Source organism: Martes martes, assembly GCF_963455335.1.
Source record: "Martes martes genome assembly, chromosome: 9".
In the NCBI taxonomy this organism is placed as follows: Eukaryota; Metazoa; Chordata; class Mammalia; order Carnivora; family Mustelidae; genus Martes; species Martes martes.
This window is the reverse complement of record NC_137896.1, coordinates 93,299,607-93,322,460: the sequence shown is the minus strand read 5'-3', so window position 1 is coordinate 93,322,460 and position 22,854 is coordinate 93,299,607. Positions and strand designations below refer to the sequence as shown.

The 22,854-nt window shown below is 34.5% G+C and overlaps 1 long non-coding RNA gene across 1 annotated transcript in view; it reads left to right on the top strand.

Moving 5' to 3' along the window:
• The first annotated feature begins 1,346 nt into the window (after positions 1-1,346).
• Positions 1,347-22,854, top strand: part of LOC308349210 — a 177,387-nt gene continuing 155,879 nt past the window's right edge. Inside the window, exons 1-2 of the long non-coding RNA XR_013967425.1 lie at positions 1,347-1,467; positions 9,960-10,043. This is a non-coding gene — a long non-coding RNA (uncharacterized lncRNA). The remainder of the gene's footprint in view (positions 1,468-9,959; positions 10,044-22,854) is intronic.

Sequence of the window (22,854 nt, the reverse complement as noted above, 5' to 3'; positions counted from 1 at the left end):
ATGGAGGCAATTGTGTTTCTTAATATCAAGTTTCCCTTTTTAAATTTTTAACAAAATCACTATCAAAGACACTAATGGGTTATTATCTTCTCTTTCCAAACTAGTTATGGGGCTTTAATAGCTTCTTCTTCTTTGACAGTATCATTTTTTTCTTCTCCCTGACAAGGAAAAAATTCAGCCAATTATTTGTGAAGACATTTCTCTCTCTCTCTTTCCAGTTCCCTATTTAGAATGTCCTCTAAATTTAAATAAAGGACAATCTTTAAATTTGAATTGGTTCTCAAAATCAATTTATTTCTCTGCTCCCCTCCTTTTATTATTGCTTCCATTCCCTAAGCTCAAGAATTCTTTATAAATATTTTCATTTTAAACACTTTAAAAAATGAAGTTAAAGAGTGATACTTTTGGGACAAGACATTTGACTCCCTTGAATATCTAAATTTTACTTTGAAATAACTCAATCAGTATCAAAGGAGTCTGTATCATCACTGGAACCTAGAAAAGTTCCTTCTAGTTGTCTGAAACTTAAAGGAGTGTTTTCCAAAAGAAAAGATGCAGGGTGAATTGAGAAAAATGGAGCACAAACCAAATATATTTTGTTGGGTACCAAAGGGAATTCCACTAGGATAATAAGTGAAATCTTCCCATCATCTCTCAAAACGCTCTCTAGAATGCTATCCACTTGCATTCTATCAGAGCAGGAACCAGAGATGAGGACAGAGTATGGTGCGCTCAGTGGAGAGAAGTAAATCTTACTACTGTCAGAACTTCCATCCCATTTCACTGACTGTGGCAAGTGGTCACCCCAGAATCTGCACACAGCTTGTTATCCACTCCCACCCCCACACTACATGGCCTTTTGTTCTGTCATTTCCTTCTGTTCCCTCTGCCATGCAAAACAAGGCTTCTTTCTTCTCCCTTAGCTCACACTTACTATGGATCAAAGCCATCTGTCATGTAGTCTAAGAGCATATTGCATCTCCCCTTAGCAGCATTGCTGAGAGTTACTCTGTTTGCATAATTATTTGATTAATGTCTGTCTCTTGCACTAGAATGAAGCTTCATGAAGTTAGGGTTTTCATGTGCTTTTACTCACCACTTTATAGCCAACCCAGGTTGTTGGATAGACAATGGACAATTGATAAATATATGTTGAAGGAAGGAAAGGTAGGGATAGGTTTTGAGATAATGAGGGTGAATGCGCAATAGCAAACAACTTGAAACTGAGAATTAGAAACCACTTCCCTAAAGTCCACTAGTAATTCCTTGCCACAGGCAATTTTTTCATTGTGCTATTCTTAGACTGCGGATTATTGCAAGTTTATTTATCTTCTCTTCCAACTGCTACCTCAGGTTTTAGTCTGCCAAATCCTATTCTTTTTCTTTGCAGAGTAAATAATCAGTGTTTATTTTACTTTTTGTTGATTTTTTACTTTTGGATCTTCATTGTAGTGACATGGCTGTTAGGTGAGTAGTATTTCTTTACATTCATGATCATCACAAACCTGTTTCCTAAATTTAGTCCTATATTTCCCTGATATAAATAATGCTGATAAAATAGAAAACCAGAACAGTCAATATTTTTGTAAACAGAATGCATATACCTTTATATTTATAAATGTATTTGTATGTGTAAATATGTAAATATATAAAATATATCTTATATAGGTATGAAATTAAGAGCAGTTATCATTGACTGGTAAATATTTTATTATTATAGACATCCACAGTTTTAAAAATTCCTATGATGTGATACTTATGTAATAATCAAAAAGTTACATAAAAAAGGGGAAAACTAAATTTTGATGATCTCTTTTTCTTCTTATTGTTTTTCAACAAACTAATCCAAGAATCTAATTTGATACAGATTTTTAAACATGACGTCAAATTATATCAATTTTGAAGTTGATTTACTTATCCCCAAAATTAACTCACACTATTAAATTAAAATGGTCACATTATATCTTATTTTCTCCCAACCAGAGATTTAATTTACTATCTCTCCACTGTACATACGAGTAGAAGAAAGATACTGATATTCCCATGCACTTATAATTTTTCTACTGACAATTGAAACATTAAAGGAGATAAGACAGGATGTTTTCCATTCTCAGGTTAGTTTATTCACTAATGAAGCCATTCTGTAGTTCATGCTAACTGGAACCTCACTTGCTCTGCCTTATCTAAAACAGGGAGGTCATTTTCTGTATAGATCCTGTATGAAGCAGTGGATTACTCATGCTTTATTATGTCATTCACGAATCTGCACCAGATCTTCTCTCTGTACTGCTGGCATTAAGTAGACTTTACTAACTTTCAAACAGACCATTCCATGTAGGGATGGGGGATGCAGTGTGGGGGGTTTGCATTTCTGCTTCAAAGATAGATTGTAATGAATAAAAATACCATGTGGTGAAAGCAAATGTCCTAAACTAGATATTATAAATAACCAGTTGGTTTTTTTCAACCAATAAAATGAAATTCCTATATTTCAGAGGGAAAATAAAAAGGAAAGGAAACTAAAGAAAAGAGAAAACACAAACTAGAACAAAAAGCAGACTCTAAAGCTAACCTCAGAAAATAGGAGTATTAAATTTTGATGACCATTAGGGAGATAGAAGACAGAGTTCGAGATTTGCAATATAGGTTTAGGGTTCAACATGTATTATCCACATGGTCTGAAAAACCCCAAATTGAAATATTTATCTAGGATTATCTGTGAGTAGTAATTCTCCAAGACATACTTATATAATAAAACTATAAAAATAAATGTTTGGGAGAGAGAAACATCAAACACCAAATTCAGGAGTGTTTACCTTTAGCTGCATTGGAGAGGAATACAATTGGTAATATATTGGTGGTATTTTCTTAATCCACCTAAAATGGCCATAATATTTTTTGTTAGATTCTTTCAATCCTTTTATATATCTGGAGTGTCTTTTAATAATTTAAATTTTAAATAAAAATCTAAACAGTTTCTGTGGTTACACTCTAAATGCATCAAAAGACATTAAGAGAAAAGCTATTACTTTCCATAAAAATTTAAAATAATATTTTGTCTTTTAATTAAAAAATGAATGACAATCAGGAGAGTCTTTGTGCCACATAAAGAAAAAAGGCTAATACTCATGAATTTATTTTGTTGTTTTTTATTCTTAATTTTATTTATATTCAAATCTGTTCATTTATTTTTTGAATTTGTAATACATTTATGTGGTACAAAATTCAAAAAGTACAAAAAGAATAGTTACCATAAAAGACTGTAAAATACAAAACTGATTTATGGAACTTGCCAATAATAAAAGGGGAAATGTAATGAACAATTTGCAAAACAAGTTATAATGGCTGATATATTCACGAAACTGGCATGCAGACTAGGTTTAAATAGGTAAACCTTTGTCCTCTCCAGTGAATTTAGAAATATGACATCATAATAAATTATAAAAATTAGAACAAGTGCTTGATGTTGAGTTTAGTATTTAGAGTTTAGCATTGTGAATTCAGGAAGTGCTTGAAGTTGTATTTAGCCTAGAGCAACAACTCACAGTTGTGGCCCTATCTAGTTCTCTTTGACCCTGTCACAAATTCTGTCCCAAAAGAGAAGCATGCCTATCTTACATTGCTTCTTTGCTTCTCATTATTTGTTTGCAAGGTCTTTCAAGGTTTCTGGCTCTTTCTATTTTTACATTTCTAGAATTTGAAGACTTATGTGAACATTACTCTGGTACTGCAGAAGCTATTCTGCCTGTTGCTTGAGGTTTTTCTTTTCCTACCGATTCTTGAATATTAGTGCACTGCATCTTTCTGTGTTGAAGTTGATTACTCCATTCTTCCTTTTTCAAAACGTTCTTCTTTTCTTGTATTTCTCTTGGTGCACAGTCTAAGAGACTACCTTCCCTGCCTGCTTGAGCAGAAAGTGGCATGGGGAGAGCACAGTGGGTGAAAATGTGAATGCTGGGGCCGTTTTGCCTCTGATGAGTTCTATCTGTGTCTTCATTTCTTTATACATAAGAAGCATGTAAATTGACACTTACAGTATGGTTTTGAGGATTAAATTTGCCCAGTTAAGAGTTAGCTAGTAATAATAGTAGCAATAGAAATTATAATGGTATTTCATATTGATGTAATAAACTCTTTAGTGCCCACTTCTAACTATTCTCTTCCCAGTCACCTTGCATAAACTAGTTTTATGTTGCAAAGATTAGGCACTCATTGAATAGATTTCAGAGGCAGAATGGTACTTCCACTGATTTCAAATCATTCGTTTTCACATTGCACTCAAAGGAAGTATTGTTTTCTCATTTTATTTTTATTTATTTATTTTTTAAAACTCACGTATTTATTTTAGAGAGAGAGTGAGAGTGAGGGGAGGGCCAGAGCAAGAGAAACTTAAGCAGACTCTGTGCTGAGTGCAAAGCCCCTGGCAGGGCTCTGTCTCATGACTCAGATCACGACCGGAGCTAAAACCGAAAGTCAGACACAACCGTCTGAGCCACCTGGGCACCCTTCTCATTTTAAACACAAAAACAAATGGCCTGTGCTAAAATTAAAACTTTGAAATTACATAATTTCATTCTCTTGTGGTTGATTAATATTTTGGCATGTTAATAAGTTAAGAGATACTTAAACACATTACTATGGTGAAGATTTTGATTAGTAGGGATGTCCTTCGGGACATATAAAGTTTGGAAGGATCAAATATTAACATTTTTCGTAACTACTATTTTGTGGAATATTTTTTAGTGCATGTTTCTCTAGTTCACATAATATTAAGCCTATTTCTTAATTTTGTAAAGGTTCAGAAAATATTTAAACAATTAATATTGAAAGAATAGGAACATATGTACAACTAGTCCATTTAAGATCAAATGAAACAAAATAGATTTAGAATATAGGAAAGTTAAACACACACACACGTACACACATTTTTATTCTCCATTATGAACAGAACATATATTCTTATATTTTGTATGTTAATATACAAGAAAATAACCAAACTTAACATTTGTATTATGAGTACCATTATAAATTCTAAAATTTAGCTTGTAGAATAACATTGTTTATGTTTGAAGACCAAAAAAAATAAAAATAAAAAAGATAAACTATATCTGCCTTTTTCCTTAAGGCATCTTATAAGATCAAGATGTTTTATTTCCATTTCCCCCTATTTTCTAATTCTTTGTGCTCAAATTACTTTTCTCATTAAAATCAAATTAAATCATAATTCCTTCTGGGCAAAAACACATATACACATTAAAAAGCATGATTTGCATTACAATTAGAATTCCTCCCACATTTAGTCAAAGAAAATGAGAGTTAAAGGATTTGCACACTGGATAATACTTGAAATCATAATTCAAAATATAAATCAATATATCCAGAGAGTATTAAACATTCATTTTAAATATCAGCCCAAACTGTCAGGTAATTAAGCTACCATTTTATTACATGGCATGATGATAGAGACCTCTGCATTCTTTGTTTTTCTGGCAGTAATAAAATGTCTTGACAACATATTTACTGAAAGTAATTGCCGGCAGAAGAAAAGTTAAAAAAAAAAAAGTCTATTAAAATTAAAAAAAAACCACCTTTATCAACTGCACCAAAAATCTTTCAAATAATAATTTTTAAAATATTAAATACTAAATTTGTTGTATGTGTGATGCTGTATAGTTTTGAAAATATTTTTATGAGCATTAATTGATTTGATCAACCCAGGGACCATGTGTTAGTAGCAATGTGACCATCATTATTTGTAGGAAGATGAGTAAAAGATAACTAATTGAACATTAATAGATAGAATAAATTAGATAAGTAATAAGCTTTCTCATGACAAAATTGCAAAAAAATGCAGTGAAAATGAAACTCAATAATTCTGAGACCAAATTGTTTACCATGAGTCCTTTTTAAATGCATAATCTTAAGTCCACTTCATTTAAGGCTTAAAGTACTTGTAGGTAAAAAAGGAATAGGCCATCTTGACCTTGAATCTAACTTCATTTTTTTAAAAACTGGATTAATATATAGAGGATTCTTAAATATTCTGAGCCCATTAATAATGTGTGTTTCAGATTTTAAATGATAAAATACTAACTTCAGTCAGGTTTTTTTTTTTTTTTTTTAAGATTTATTTATTTATTTATTTGAGAGAGAATGAGAGAGAAAGAGCATGAATGGAGAAAGGTCAGTGGGAGAAGCAGACTTCCTGCCGAGCAGGGAGCCGGATGCGGGACACCATCCCCGGACTCCAGGATCGTGACCTGAGCTGAAGGCAGTCACTTAACCAACTGAGCCACCCATGCGCCCCTTTAGTCAGTTTTCAAATACATTTTTTAAAAAGGAGGTGAGATTTATCAAATTATGATGTTTGGAAGACCGAGGGCATGCATGCTAATTCAAGATATGACTGGATTTAGACCCCAGGGACTCATCTATCCCGGGTCTTTCTCTCTGCTCTTAATTTGTACTTACATAGAAAATAAACTTCATTCCCAGAAAGACTCTTCTACATAAGAAATATCGTCATCACTAGCACTTTATTTCTTGTAATAAAAAATTATTTAAAAATACTCAAGCTCTCCCAATGATCCATGGAAAATCACAAGAAAACTCTTCTTGCCCCTGTTTTTACTTTGACCATCTTTGAAGTAAACATTAGGCCATGGACTCTAATATTCTGATTGACCAGCTTGAACCAAATCTCTTCTCCATGACATTGCTGCAGCAGACATCTCTGTATGATTACCATCTCCCTAAAATTATGATAGTAGAGGAAGATGAAAATATCAGATCCATTGCTGGACAAAGAGTATACCAATATCACATTCTCCTGACTGGGAGCATATATAAAATTTTCTTTCTATGTATGCATGTATACACCTAAAATTCCACCTCCTAAATGGTATAATATGTACTGTCATCAAAAGAAGCTATCTTCATCAAAAGAAACTGTCTTCAAGTTTTTCAAGTTACTCAACTCAGTTTCAAATCAAAGCTGTCTGGGTGGTGTCTGTCCTTGTCAATCTTGCTCGTCAAGTAACTGTTAAGAAGTAAATATCATCAACCCTGATATACCCCAATGCAGTGAACAAACTATTTATATGATAGATATAAAACATATATTTAATAAGAGGAGGGGGAAAACCTTGGATGGGTATGTATTTTAATTTACAAACATGGGTTTGTAAGAACCTATCACATTCTTTATTTTCTATGAATCAAATTAATTTTCATTTCAAGCCTCCATCACCTCAGAATGGTGGGAAATCTTCCTACAGGCAGAGTTAAATGCTTCTTACGAAAAGGCATGGGATGCATAGGGTATCAAGACATTGGGGATGAGGGAGCCGACTCCCACTGATGATTAAGGAGAAATACAATCTTCTTTGCCTTTCCCCCCAAATATTACAAATTTGTATTCTAACCACATTTTATTCCCCAAATGGAGATTTTGTTATCATTTTTAACATGCAATACAAACTTAGATATTTTTGATAATTCTCCCAGGATGCCAAATTCATAGGTAACTGAACCTGTACGTAGGTTACTTTGTAAAACAAAAGGTGAGAAATTTCTTGTTTTTGGAAAATTTTCTCTACCTTTTCTTGTGATTCATATTTTTAAGAACTTTAGTTCTTTTTTTCTTTAGAGATTTTATTTATTTGAGAGAGGGACAGCATGGTGGGGGGAGGTTCAGGGGGAGAAGCAGGGCTCCATCCTGGGACTCTGGGATCATGACCTGACTGAAGGCAGACACCCAACCAACTGAGCCTTGAGAATTTTACTTATTTTTTTTTAAGGTTGTTGTTTTTTTTGTTTGTTTGTTTTGTTTTGTTTTGTTTTGTTTTTTGAAGATTTATTTATTCAAGGGAGACAGAGAGAGTAAGCATGAGTGTGTCAGGCGGGGCAGAGGGAGAGGAAAAATCACCAGCAGACTCCCCACTGAGCAAGGAGCCTGATACAGGGCTTGATTCCATGACCCTGAGATCATGACCCAAGCCAAAATTAAGAGTCAGATGCTTAGTGGACTGAACCACCCAGGTGCCCCAGAACTTTACTTCTTTATTATATTTTGAAAGAAATATTTTATGATTAAAGGCTAATTTTCAAAATAAGTATCAGAGGAATATGTGAACTACATTGTTTCTTGTAATTATTTTGTAAAAGAAAAACTTTAATAATTGCTCATATTAAAGGACTTCTGGGTTGCTCAGTCATTAAGCATCTGCCTTCAGCTCAGGTCATGATCCCAGGGTCGTGGGATCGAGCCCCACATTGGGCTCCCTGCTCAGCAAGAAGCCTGTTTTTCCCTTTCCCACTTCCCTCTGCCTGCCTGTGTTTGTGCTTTCACTGTCTCTCTCTCTGTCAAATAAATAAACATAATCTTAAAAAAAATAAATAATTACCCGTGTTAAGATACATATGGATTTTGGAATTTATACCTTAGTTTTATGTTCCTTCCATTATTGCCCAATAATTCTGAACCCAGTCTAATTTTATTTTTATTTATTTTTTATTAACATATAATGTATTATTTGTTTCAGAGGTACAGATCTGTGAATCATCAATCTTAAACAATTCACAGCACTCACCATAGCACATACCCTCCCAATGTCCATCCCCAGTCACCCATCCCTCACCCTCATCCCCTCCAGCAACCTTCAGTTTGTTTCCTGAGATTAAGAGTTTCTTGGAGGGAGAGGGTGGTGGGGAAATGGACATTGGGGAGGGTATGGGCTATGATGAGTGCTGTGAAATGTGTAAACCTGGCGATTCACAGACCTGTACCCCTGGGGATAAAAATACATTATATGTTTATTAAAATTTAAAAAAAAAGAGTTTCTTATGGTTTGTCTCCCTCTCTGGTTTCCTCTTGTTTCATTTTTACCTCCCTTCCCCTATGATCCTCTCTCTTGTTTCTCAAATTCCACATATTAGTGAGATCATATGATAATTGTCTTTCTCTGATTGACTTATTTCACTTACCATAATACCATCTAGTTCCATTGTCTTTGCAAATGTCAAGATTTTGTGTGTGTGTTTTTTTTTAAAGATTTTATTTATTTGACAGACAGAGATCACAAGTAGGCAGAGAGGCAGGCAGAGAGAGAGAGGAGGAAGTGGTTCAGTGGTTCCCCACTGAGCAGAGAGTCCAATGAGGGGCTTGATCCCAGGATCCTGGGATCATGACCTGAGCCAGAGGCAGAGGCTTTAACCCACTGAGCCACCCAGATGCTCCAAGATTTTGTGGTTTTTCATGGGTGTATAATATTCAATCATAAATATATACCACATCTTCTTTATCCATTCATCTGTTGATATACCTAGGCTTTTTCCATAGTTTGGCTATTGTGGACATTGCTGCTGTAATCATGAGAGTGCATGTGCCCCTTTGGATCACTACATTTGTATCTATAAGGTAAATACCTAGTAGTGCAATTGTTAGGTCATAGGGTAACTCTACTTTCAACTTTTTGAGGAACCTCCATACTGTTTTCTGGAGTGGCTGCACCAACTTGCATTCCCACCAACAGTGTAGGAGGGTTCCCCTTTCTCTGCATCCTTGCCAACATGTTAATTTTAGCCATTCTGACTGGTGTGAGGTGGTATCTCACTATGGTTTTGATTTGTATTTCCCTGATGCTGAGTGATGTTGAGCACTTTTTCGTGTGTCTCTTGGCCATTTGGATGTCTTCTTTACAGAAATGTCTGTTCATGTCTTCTGCCCATTTCTTGATTGGATCACTTGTTCTTTGGGTGTTAAGTCTGATAAATTCTTTATAGATTTTGAATACTAACCCTTTATCTGATATGTCGTTTACAAATATCTTCTCACATTCTGTCAGTTGTCTTTTGGTTTTGTTGACTGTTTCCTTTGCTGTGCAAAAGCTTTTGATCTTGATGAAGTCCCAATAGTTCATTTTTGCCCTTGCTTCCCTTGTCTTTGTCGATGTTTCTAGGAAGAAGTTGCTGTGGCTGAGGTCAAAGAGGTTGCTGCCTATGTTTTCCTCAAGAATTTTGAAGGATTCCTGTTTCACATTGAGGTATTTCATTCATTTTGAATCTATTTTTGTGTGTGGTGTAAGGAAATGGTCCAGTTTCATTCTTCTGTATGTGCCTGTCCAATTTTCCCAGCACCATTTGTTGAAGAGACTTTTTTTCCATTGGACATTCTTTCCTGCTTTGTTTGAAAATTAGTTGACCATAGAGTTGAGGGTCTATTTTGGGGCTCTCTATTCTGTTCCATTGATCTATGTGTCTGTTTTTTGCCAGTACCGTACTATCTTGATGATTACAGCTTTGTAATAGGGCTTGAAGTATGGAATTGTGATGCTGCCAGCTTTGGTTTTCTTTTGAACCCAGTCTAATTTTAGAATTTTGTAACATCAAAACCATAAAATCTGTCTTCAGTAGGACAGAGGCTAGACCTTACTGTGTAGCCAATGAGTTAAGTCAGTAAGCAGAAGTGTTAGTTCAATATGAGTGTGCCACAAATACAGTTTTTTCTTAGAGTACTCTCTTATTCAGAAACTCTTTACAAGATGTTGGATGAGTTATAAAACAATATTGCTTTCTTTAAAAAAAAAGATTTTATTTACTTATTTGAGAGAGTGAGAGTGAGCACGAGCAGGGAGAGGGGTAGAGGGAGAAGCAGACTCTCCACTGAGCAAGGAACCCAATGCGGGACTTGAGCCCAGGACCCTGGGATCATGACCTGAGCTGAAGGCAAAAGCTTAACCATTTTAGCCACCAAGGCACACAATAATATTGCTTTTAAGAACAACTAATTAGAAATTAGATTCTATATTCTTATACTTGTTAATCTAAATTGTGAATAATCAGAAACTTAATGATGTTAGTGTGAAGGGTTGTGGTTAACTCAGTCTGAACAGTCAAATCGTTATTTCTATCAAAGCCAGCTCTTGTCCATTCCTTTATTCATTTTTTTTTCTTTATTTGGAAGTCCCTGTTGAACACCTTTTGCTTGGAGAAATAAAGCGACATTATTCTCCATTCCACTCAAACATGTGCTGCTTCATTATGACCATTGAGGGGAATTTTTCAACTGTCAAGGGAATTGTTGTAGGTATTTAATAAAAATGCATGTTAGATTTTTGGCAGAGTCAAGGAATGGGAAATACCTGGGGAGGATTTGTCATGTGTGATTTATGGTTTCTCAAGTATGTTTTGTTGATGATACAGGGAATTACACATAATTAAATTAGTCTTGGGAAATGAGAAATTAAAGAAAGACAGATTCTTTTCCATCATATTTATCAATGTTTTTAATAGGCTGAAGTGTAACTTGAATCTTCAAGAGGAGCAAATGGAATTTCTGTATATCTCAGAGTATTTGACAGTGAACCATTTTTGATGGCACGCTGTACTGAACAATCTTGGGAAATTTCAATATAGACTTGTATTATATTATATTAGAGTTGTAAGTATCCTTACAAATTATCTGACTGAACACATTTATTTTACAGATGAGGAAATTGGGGCCCAGAAAGAGCTCTAAATTTTCCTAAATTCTATTTAATAATAGATAGAGTAAGGAATTCATATTCATGTTCCAGGTCAGAGATTTTTTTTCCCCAATACATTATGCTCGGTTTTAGTAGTTAACTTCAGTGCCTTAAAATATTCAGTTATTGGCCAATAGTGAATTTCATAAAAATTAGCTTTATTATTCAAGTAAGGATGACAAATGAAGCAAAATATTGAAGACTCTGTTGTCAAAGATTATAGCCTGCTTATAGTCTAGGGAAAGGTGACCTTTACATTTTCAAACCTTGAAAGAATTTCAGTAAGACATGTAACAGGTGAGATAAGACTAGAGGACACTTCCTGTAATGTTCATTCTCACTTGGGAAATGAGAGAATGGAATTTTAGTAGAATTCCAAAAACAACTCAAGCAGAAGAGGAAAAAGTGCTAAAAGGTACACAAAGAAACAGTTTAAAGGGAAATGATTCCTGCCTTCAGCTCAGGTCATGATCCCAGAGTCCTGCATCCAGATCCTTGCTCAGCAGGGAGCCTGCTTTTCCCTCTGTCTCCTGCTTTCGCTGCTTGTGCTCTCTCTCTTTAGAAAGTAAATAGATAAAATCCTAAAAAAGAAAAAAAGAAAAAAAAGGCATGGGGCGGGGAACTGATTCCTCTAGACTCTGAATGATGTATCACCAACAAAAGCATTCATTGTTGTGAAGTGGGGAGAATTCTTGCTTTAGCTAACTGTTAATGAGGGTTAATTTACCAATCTGTAGTCTCAGTACTGGGTAAATAAACTCATTATGTCTTTGTCCTAGAAAGAATTTGTGAGAAATCTAGTATACAGAACGCTAAATCCTATGACCTGTGGCCATTGATCTACTTGATGCCACTGAGATACAGCACTGAGGAGAGGTTAGACATTTCAATATTTTTATGAAGGTGAACAAGGACAAGAGAAAGGACATGAATTGATTGGCTTTTCTGTTCTTCTTAATACAATATGTAGTGAGGCCCAGAGACTACCAGAGATATTTCTGTAATCTCTTGGTTTTGCCAGTGATTTCATGGTACAACTTCCCATAAATCCACCTGGTATCAATTCAATGGAAAATTGAGTCTCTCTAGGCCATTACAGAGTCTCTTTGACTTTTCCTCAAAAACCTCTGAAATGCATCAACATTGGATATTACTTTTATTCACAGTTAAGCCAGCTATCCACTAGGTCAATAAGCCAGTCACCTTACTCTTTTCAAATTCCAACCATATGTACAATACACATTAACGTGACTTGCTCTATATGCATTTACCACAGTATCAGTGGCAAAAATTCCCCAAATTTTCTGTCATCTTTTATAAAGGCAAGTCCCTTGACTCCCACAAAAAATAGCCCTTTTCTCAACTAAATCTGTCATTCATTTTTGCAAGAGGAGTTATTGTTTTGTATTTAAAAAAAAACAAACTTCCCTTTTTCTCCCTTTTCTTTCTCTCTGTTTCTCATTATGTTTCCAGAAATATAATGTTCCAAACAATGAACATTGTTTGGAACTTTCATCAATGGGAACTAATGAAACTTCTTTAGCATACGTGTTTCCCTGAACCAAAACGTTTTAAATATAGTGATTTCTAAAGATCTAGAGCTCAACACATTGTTAGTCCCACAGACCCTCAACTAGAAAACAAAGCAAATCCTTAGCATCAAATGTGAATGTCACAGCAATTGATGCTCTACTAAACCTCATATAATAGCATCATCCTCTAAGACAAGTTATTCCAAGAATGAGTCCTTAGTATAGTATACATGAACAATGCTCCTAGTCTAGATATGGTATTATTTGGGGAGAAAAAGAGAAGAGAAAGACAGTTTATATTCTCAGACAATACATGCAAATTATCCAAAGTCCCACTAAGGAACATAGTCTTTAAGATGTTAATCCCTTATACTAGGCAAATTTTGTAATAATTACACTATTTCTTTCTCTCTGAAATAAAATCTTGCACAATTTAGAAATTTGTAAAATGTCAGTAATAGTTTGCTGATCTTTCTTGAGTGCACTTTCTTCATTTATTTTTCAGTCTTTAAATATCCCTTTTCATGTCCGTTTTGGGGAGCCTCTCTTCATTAAGGAACTAAAAAAAGATCCCTATCACTCATACATTTTCAGTCCTTGCTTTCTTCAGATCCAATATTGCTAATGAAAAGTCTGATATTGATAAGATTCTCCCGTCATATTATTTTCTTCTTTATATGGTTTTATGATCTTCTCTTTAACCTTGTTATTTTTGTTCCTTACAAAGTATTTATTTATTTATTTATTTGGTATATATGTGTATCTTCCATCATCTCCAGCACATTTGCTTGAGCTATTTCTTTAATAATTTCCTCCCCTTTGTTTTCTCTATGGTCTCTTTATAGAATAACTAATAGTTCATTATTAGACTTTTTATAATTTTTTAAAAATCTTTTACCTTTTATAGGACTTTTATCTCTCAGACTTCGGTTCTTTAGTTTTGGACTGGACTTTCCTGAATTTAATATTTCAATAATTTGTTGATTTAAATAATGGAAATCACATTTTAACTTACAATAATACCTCTTGTCTTAATTTTTAAAATTCCTTTTAGATCTCATTTTGGTCAAGTTCAAGAGATGTGGTAATACTTTTAGTCTTCCTTTATTTACCAATAAGAAAGTTTTATCTCATTTTTTCCATCGTTAGCTAATTCTTTTCTTTGTTTATCTAGGGTATTTGTTTGCCATAATTTTGGCTTTTCAGAAGTGTATGATGATTCATGGTTTTCCATTCATTCTTTAAGATGTGGAACAGGAAATCTGCCTTATATTTTAGCTGGAATTTTCACTTCGGTAGACAGAAATCTTGTGCTTTTTTTTTTTTTCCCCCTGCCTGAAACTCTGTGTTTTCATCTGCTGTTATCTCATTTTAAAACTGTTTCTTGTATTATTTTTATCTAACATGGATTTTTGGTTTCTCATTTTGTCCTCTATTTGTCTTTGTAGCTCTCTGTCTCTTTGTGCCTGTATAGACACACTTGGCTTTTGTATTTTACCTAGCCACCAAGTGCTCTCTTGTGATCTCACTGTGGTCTGTGTGTTTAATTATGTCACAAACTTGTATTTATTGTTATGGAGTAAGTGGATTTTATCTCTTACCACCCCTTTTGAGCCTCACGATGGTGAGTGGGTATTGTAGAATCTCTTTCTATCACCTAAGTTACTATGACTAGTGAGTAGGGATTTCAGCTGTGAAAGTAGACCTGAACCATGATCTTCCCCTTGAATTTTTACTGAAACTCCTACAAACAGAACTCATTCCGTCTTAGTGGGACGTATTCTGGGGGATATGATCTTACTCTGAACTTTTCTCAGGAAACAATCAGTTTGTTTTTCACAACTGAACTCATTATTACTTGAAATCTGTTCCCATTTGTGACTCTTTTGGAGAATAAATAAGGAATTTTGGGGGGACATGGATGGGGGTTTGATTCTAATGTCATTACTGGAAAGGTATAAATGGTGTTTTAAACAAGTAAGACAAGAATTTCCTTCTGTGTTTCATCTGTCTTTTTCACACATATGCCATTATTTCAGTAAATCTTGACTTATGTATATTTTTGCTATTAGCTCTGTTACTTAATTTTTTATCAAAGTTTATTACCTCTGGGTAATATATTCTTTCTGCTTTTCCTTTCTATGTTTGCTCCTGTCTCTTAAGTTTTTATTTCCTTTCTTTGAAGAGCTATTGAGGGAGGAAAAAAAAAATGGACTTTTGCCCTCATGGAAAAAAGTTTTCCATGATTTTTTCTAGATTTAGACATTTACCTGTTTTCCATTAACAGAGGCCATGGTTTTTACTTCTGGTACTTTCCATGGGGAGGACCAGGAGTGAATTGATCTTAAGCACTTATTTCAGCACTCTAAGGTTTTCAACTCATTTAAAGGAAGTAATAGGATTGTCTACTTCATGGGGTTGTTATTATGATTAATAGTTCATGTATTATAATATAATGTCTTAGAATTTAAAAACATGAGGCCAGGGGTGCCTGGGTGGCTCAGGCAGTTAAGCATCTGCCTGGGGCTCAGGTCATGATCTGCCCTGGGCCGAGGATGGAGTCCCACAACGGATCCCTCCTCAGTGGGGAGTCTGCTTCGGCCCCTCCCTCTGCCCTTCTCCTCACTTCTCTGCTTGTGCTCTCTGCCTTCTTTCTTGCGTTCTCTCTCTCTCTTTCAAAATTTTTTTTTAACTTATTTATTTGATGGAGAGAGAGAGATCACAAGTAGGCAGAGAAGTAGGCAGAGAGAGAGGGGGAAGCAGGCTCCCTGCTGAGCAGAGAGCCTGATGTGGGGCTCGATCCCAGGACCCTGAGATCATGACCTGAGCCGAAGGCAGAGGCTTAACCCACTGAACCACCCAGGTGCCCCAATCTTTCTTTCTAATTAATAAATAAAAAGTATTTTAAAAAACATGAGGGCAATGTGATTTTTTTTTAAATTAACTCATTTTTGGTGGTAGGAACATGAGGATTTCCTGTATTCTTACATTTATATTTTTAAACTAAAAGCACAGATGCATCAAAACCTCTGAGTAAGGGGTTAAAAATAATATTCAGTGTCTATATCTTAAATTTTTGTGTGTAGCATATATTCTATTTCTGTCAGAAAACATAATTAAATAGTACTGATTTTCTATGTTATTATTCAGTAATATACCTCAGCACAAGTATATGGTATACCCCTTTTGAATGTAGGTATGACTAAAAAAAAAAAAAAAAAAGCAACTATTTTTAAGCAAAAGTTATCTGAATAAATTATCAAATCAAAAACATTTTCCTAAAAAGCTAGTATCAAATATTTTATGGCATAGGGGACATGAATTAAGAGCACATCTCTTTGAAAAATTAAAGAAAAAATTAAAAAAATTGAAATTATTTCAAATGGAATGCTAGATTTCACTTCATAACTAAAATTCCACTACCCACAGGTTCCATAAATTTTGTTCAGATTATTCTGGAGATAGTTAAAATGGGAGGCCTTAAATTAATTTCCCCCATATAGTATCTTTAGTATATTTTATAAGCATGTTTCTTTCCAACTGTGTATGAAACTATTTTATCAGTTTTTCTTGTGTTATATCCAGTGGAAATAGAACATTATATTACAAAATGAATTTTTAAGTGGGAAAGAATAAGAAAAATTTGTAATCTTTACCAATTCTGCCAAGCTCATACAGGGAAATCTTAGACAATAGATATAATTTTAGAGCTAAAGCCTCCTGATCTTCTAGTTCTTCTGAATCTCACTAACTTTAACTGAACATCCTACTAATACAAAGCTCTGTGCAATGCTGCATGACATAAAGGTTAGCATCTGTTACCCTCCCCTCACCTTTTCAGGAAGATTTTTATTATCCCCATGTAACAAAGAAAAATGGAGTAGTTTGGGTACTTAATCAAATTACCCAAGGAATTATAGTGCAAAGGTGTAAAGTGGAGAATGTCACCCCAAACCATATCTTGTGATCCCAAGGTTAGTGCTGGTTTTATTATACCTTGATACTTCTATTTTTGTAATTCATGCTCAGGAGAGATAGGTGACTTGCCCAACATGTATTTTAAAAAGGGCAGGTGATATTGAAACAGGCACTCTTCTCATTCCCAGGCCAACTTTACTTCACTGTTTGTCAAAAAACTGAGCCTCCCTACATGGCAACTGAGGCAGGGGAATGGTAAAGGAGGCCGGCACTGAAAATTAACTATAGGAAGTCACATCGTACATGCTTTGAAATTCAGTGAAGTTTAAATGCTTGGTCACAAAGCCAAATATTTTCAGTTCTATGCATTATAGCCAGCCTGTTTGTGGTATTTTACTGCAACTATAACAGGAACTGTAACAGATGGGATGAAAAGTTGATAACCAAGGATGGCAGATCCAGTTATCCCTAAGGAAATGTGATTTAAAAAGCATCTTGATAAAGACAGGAAGCCCAACTGAGCTAAAACAGCTGCAATTGCAAAGCAAAGTAACAATTCAGTTGTATCCTTTTTTTGATGTGCGTTCTCTTGACAATATAACTGTCCACAGAAGGAACTGAAGGGAGTGTGTGTGTGTGTGTGTGTGTGTGTATTCTGCAGACTTTAGGCAAAGTTTGCACAAAGGATATCTGCAGCAACTATTCTTCTTAAGCTGAATAGTAAGGCTTTTTCCATTGTTCTTCCTTCTTCAAGTCTCCCAGTCATACAGATAACATATTGGCTAACTTTACTGTGAGCATATGGTTAAAGAGTGCCTCTTCATGAGGATGAATTAATTTATGTCTGCACCTGGTAAGAGCAGCTAGAGAATCTTCTGTTTAACAAAAAAAGTTGGCTAGACTAATGGAAGTGGAAATTAATGTTCAACATTATTTTATAAAACAATGTTGTTATTAATAGATATTAATCAGAACCTTAAAGAGAAGCAAAATTTTAGCTACTTAAATATAGTAGATTAAAAAAAATAAAAACAACCCCCCCAAACACTCTTTTCTTCATTGCCAGCCCTTTGCAGAAAAAAATGGCCAAAATACTGGCAAGGAAATTTGCCAGACTTCAAGGTCTGACTCCACCAGAGATATATCTATATCATCTTAATTGATGTCCTCCATAAACAGGTACTAGAGAATCATCTTTTTCTCCCATATGCTATTTTACAAGCCAATACACCTGACCTTAGATCAGGCACACTATAGCAGAATTCTGAGAGACAAGGGCAAACTTGCAAAGTAATCTTGACAGCAAATAACCCATAGGGGATCTTGGAGATATGTTGTCACTGAACTTCCAGATCTTTAACTTGCTACTAAAGTTTGTCTTGTGATTAGAAAATCCAGTAAAAGGTAGAGTGGCATTTTATGGATCAAAATAGTTCTATTTCAAGGAATCTAAGCTGAGTCAACAATTATCAGAAAATTTATATCCAAAAAATAGAATGTGAAATAGAAGGGGAGGCATAAAATGAATTAACAATATAGGAAAAATGCTTTGCTTCACACATTACCCAGGAGACAAGAAGTCTTGAAAAAGTTTTATATCTGTCTGAAATGTAGAAAATGCAAGGATATTTTACTCACTACTCTTAGAACCTCTTCAGTGTCACTCCCAAGTCAACATTTCAAATCTCTCTGTGGAATTACACTGTCGTATTTTTATATTTGCTTTTACCTTTGCTTGAATTATTTAAAACTTAGAAGAAGTTGCTCTATGTTGTAAAAGTAAAGGACATTTTAATTGAGAGCAATATTCTAAACTTAGCTCTTGATGCCAAAGATAGATTCAGGGTTAGTGATTGAACGTGATGGTCATGGGGAGCCTGGGTGGCTCAGTGGGTTAAAGACTCAGCCTTCAGCTCAGTTCATGATCCCAGGGTCCTGGGACTGAGCCCTGCATCATATCAGGCTCTCTGTTCAGCAGGGACCCTGCTTCCTCCTCTCTCTCTGCCTGCCTCTCTGCCTACTTGTGATCTCTGTCTGTCAAATAAATAAATAAAATCTTAAAAAAAAAAGCGATGGTCATGTATGTCCCTAACAAAATGTGGTGATGATATTTTCATAATTCTTTATTTTAAGAAGTATTACTTCAACCAAAAAAAAAAAACAAACAAACAAACAAAAAAACAAACAAAACCCCAAGCAAAACAAAACAAGAATTCTAGGCTTCAGTTAATAGAACATTTATTTCTTTATACAATACTTTTTAAAAACTTTTGCTTTTCACAGAACGTATAGTTGTGAATTATTTTCTAGGTTAATAACTTGTACACTGAAAGTTCCTTGGGATATTATTTTTAGGTGATATATATTTTTAAATTTATTAGAAAGAAAGAAATACACACATTATGTCTTATCAGTTGTTTTGGAGACCACTGAATTCTATAAAATTGGCAGTATTTATTATATACATTAAACATAATAAGTACCTAAAAACATGCTATCAAGATTTCTGTTTGATATATGAAGGAAAACTGATGATATGTATTTATTGAAGAAGTAATACCATCAAACATATTATATAAATCATTGGAGGTGGATGAAGCAAGTAATAATAAGGACAATGATAATAATAATATAATTATAATTGTTATGCTTCTCAGTAAAATTGGAAGTCTGAACATATTTTCTCTTTACAATTTCCCCCCTAAAGCCAAAGGGAATATATTGAAAAATTAAATGGCATACATCGCTGAAACCAGGTAGGCATGACTGCCTAATAAACATCAAGGCTTTTCTACAATGTGTTCTATAGGTATCATGGGTTAAAAGTAAAAACAACACAGCTATTCTGTTTGACATGTAATGAAAATAATTACATATGAAATTAAGTGGAAGGAAACCCATTAAAATGGGAAGGTTTTAGGCTCAAATTCTTGCTCAGGAACCAAGAAGGATACATGGCATGCATACAAAGGGCCAAATTCAAACAAAAGATCTCTTGTAGTGGTGCTTCCTGGGTTCTTTTTGTATGCTCATGACAACAGTGGTACCATTGGAAAAGAGAGTTTTGCGTTCCTATCATGCTGTTACTATCAACATTGAAAATTTGAGGGAAGTACAACATGAAAGCTCTTAGTGCTGCACAAGTAATTGCACAATTATATGGAGAAGAAGAGTTTGTAAGATGTAAAGTTGCTGGTTAAAAGGACCACATGTCAGGAAAGGAAGAAAGTGGTCACCCAAGGACTTGGGTCCAGCACACTGCTGTTCTTTATCCTAACACAATGACAGGTTTTAATTTATATCAGAGTAACCCAAGATCCTCTTCAAGATTTTTCTTGATGATTGATACAAATGCAGATGCTTTCTAAATTTCAAGTAAGGAAGATAAGACATTATGTCCCTTAACAGGAGAGAATGGCACCTGTACTAAAAGTTATCAAATAAGAAAGATGTTTTTGATGTTTTATTTCCATGAATAAGCTTCAAGCCTTTTTAGAACTTCAATGTTATACCCTCTTTGTTCTTAAGAACAAATACTGTTAACTTCCTTTATTTTCACATATAAATCTGACCTCTTCTGAAATGTGTAGCTGACCCTTTTAATATACGTTATCAGTATAACTTTCAAGAAGACTCTTTAAAGTTTGATAACTTGTGACTGTAAAGTCTATTTCCCACCCACCCTGAAGATCTATTCATTTATGTGGAAGTGATTTTTATCACACTCTATAACTTATTAAACTAAAATAACTACAGACATAAAATCTCCATTCTTCATCTAAAAGATTTTAATAGGGATGTTCATAGACTGACAGAACCCATAACAACTCAATTCTGGCAATTATATTCATGTCCCTCAGAATAAGCAAAGAGAAAAATAGCATTAGAGATATGAATATGAATACACTAAGCTGTTAAATATGTGTAGAATAACTTGAAATTTTAGAACAGATATATCTCCATAGAACATTCTGCAAAGTATAAGTTAAATCTTTTGAAAATACTTAACTTCTGTTTGCAACTGAAATCTTGAGAATATTTATACTGCATATGATACCAATTTAAAATAATTATGATGTAGTATAAGTGATTATCAGAATAGAAACTATAAAAAATCAACTCACAAAACTCAAAGACAAAAAAATTTTTCCAAGAAATCATATGAAATAATTCAAACATTAAAACTAAATCTGAGAATAGCCAAAGGCAGAACTGGATATAGGGAAGGAACCAGAATAGGTACAGATGCTAATAGCTATGAATAAAATTTTTAAATTAAGAACTAAAGAATACAAAAACCAAACAGTCAACACTGTAAGAAGTGAACAATGTAAGAGAAGGAACTGATCCTGAACCAAAACACAGTGGGGAGAAGGAGAATTTTCATACACATATACTTGAGAAAAAAATATATTGCACAGGTAGGGACATAGTGAGAAAATCACAGAAGTTCCAGCACAGAGTAAAAAATAAGTAAATAATAAGGCACTAAAATAAATGAAACAGATTATCTAACCCCTTTCTTTCCATGCCCCCAAGCCGCAAAATAATCTGCTGGGCAACAGACTTGTCTATAATATTAAATATTTTGGGGTAATTGTCTTAACCCATTTGGACTGCTATAGCAAAAGAGCACAGACAGGTTCAGATCCAAGATGTGGACATAGAACCTTTTGAAAACCTGTCTTCCCCTGCAGGCACTTTGAATCTACAGCTATACACACAGCAACTCTGTGTGGGGAAAAAAAAAAAAATACAGAAACTAGCTGAGCAACTCCTACATATCAGGCATGTGGGAATATACTCATATCACCCACTTTGAAATGGGTAAGAATGGCTGAGAAACATTCTTGCAATAACCCACAACCCCAGCAGAGAGCCATCCAACCTGGGGAGAACTCCCAGCTTCTCCCTGGGGAATGTAGTGTTTGGGTCCAACATCTAATATTCCAATTTTTAAGACTGGGGATGGGCTCCCAAAACACCCAGGTTTAAAAGCCAATGGGGCTATGTCTGTGAGAATAACAAGACTAGAGCGAACACAGAAGTAATTTTAAAAGACTCCTGAAGACTATCCCCCAGGCTTAGCACAGAGGGAGCAGACAAAAAATTCCTAGCTCCCAGTCTTATCCTGGTAAAGACCTATTTATGTAGTTAAAAGGAACAAAAAGAAAAAAAGAAAAAGAGTGAAGATAGCTTAAGGGACTTAAAGGGATATATCAAGCAGAACAGTATACACATTACAGGGTACCCAGAAGGAGAGAAGAGAAAGGGACAGAAAGTTTATTCAAAGAGATAATGGCTGAAAATTTCTAACCAGGGAAAAGAAATAGACACCCAGATCCAGGAAGACCAGACTATTTCAAATATGGTGAAACCAAACGGACCCACACAAAAACACATTATAATTAAACCATCCAAAGTTAAGACAAGGAGACAGTCTTACTAGAGAAAAACAACATCTTATGAGGGATACGTGAGGAAGCCCCCATAAGACTATTCCCAGATTTTTCAGCAGAAACTTTCCAGGCTGGAGGAAGTGGCATGATGTATTCAAAATGCTGAAAGAAAACAAACGAAAAACTGCCAACAGAGAATACTTTACCCAGTAAAGTTGTTCTTCAGAATTGAAGGAGAAGTAAAAAGTTCTCCAGACAAAGAACTTCAGAGGTTCATCGCCACAAGACCAGCCTTATAAGAAATATTAAAGGGAATTCCTTAAAAGCCAAAACAAAAGGGTGCCAAATAGTAACAGGAAAACATACAAGAGCAAACATGTATACTCTAATGTTGTAGTGATGGTGGGTAAATCACTTAGAAATCTAGCATGAAGGTTAAAAAATCAAAGTATTAAAAATAACTATAACTACAATAATTTA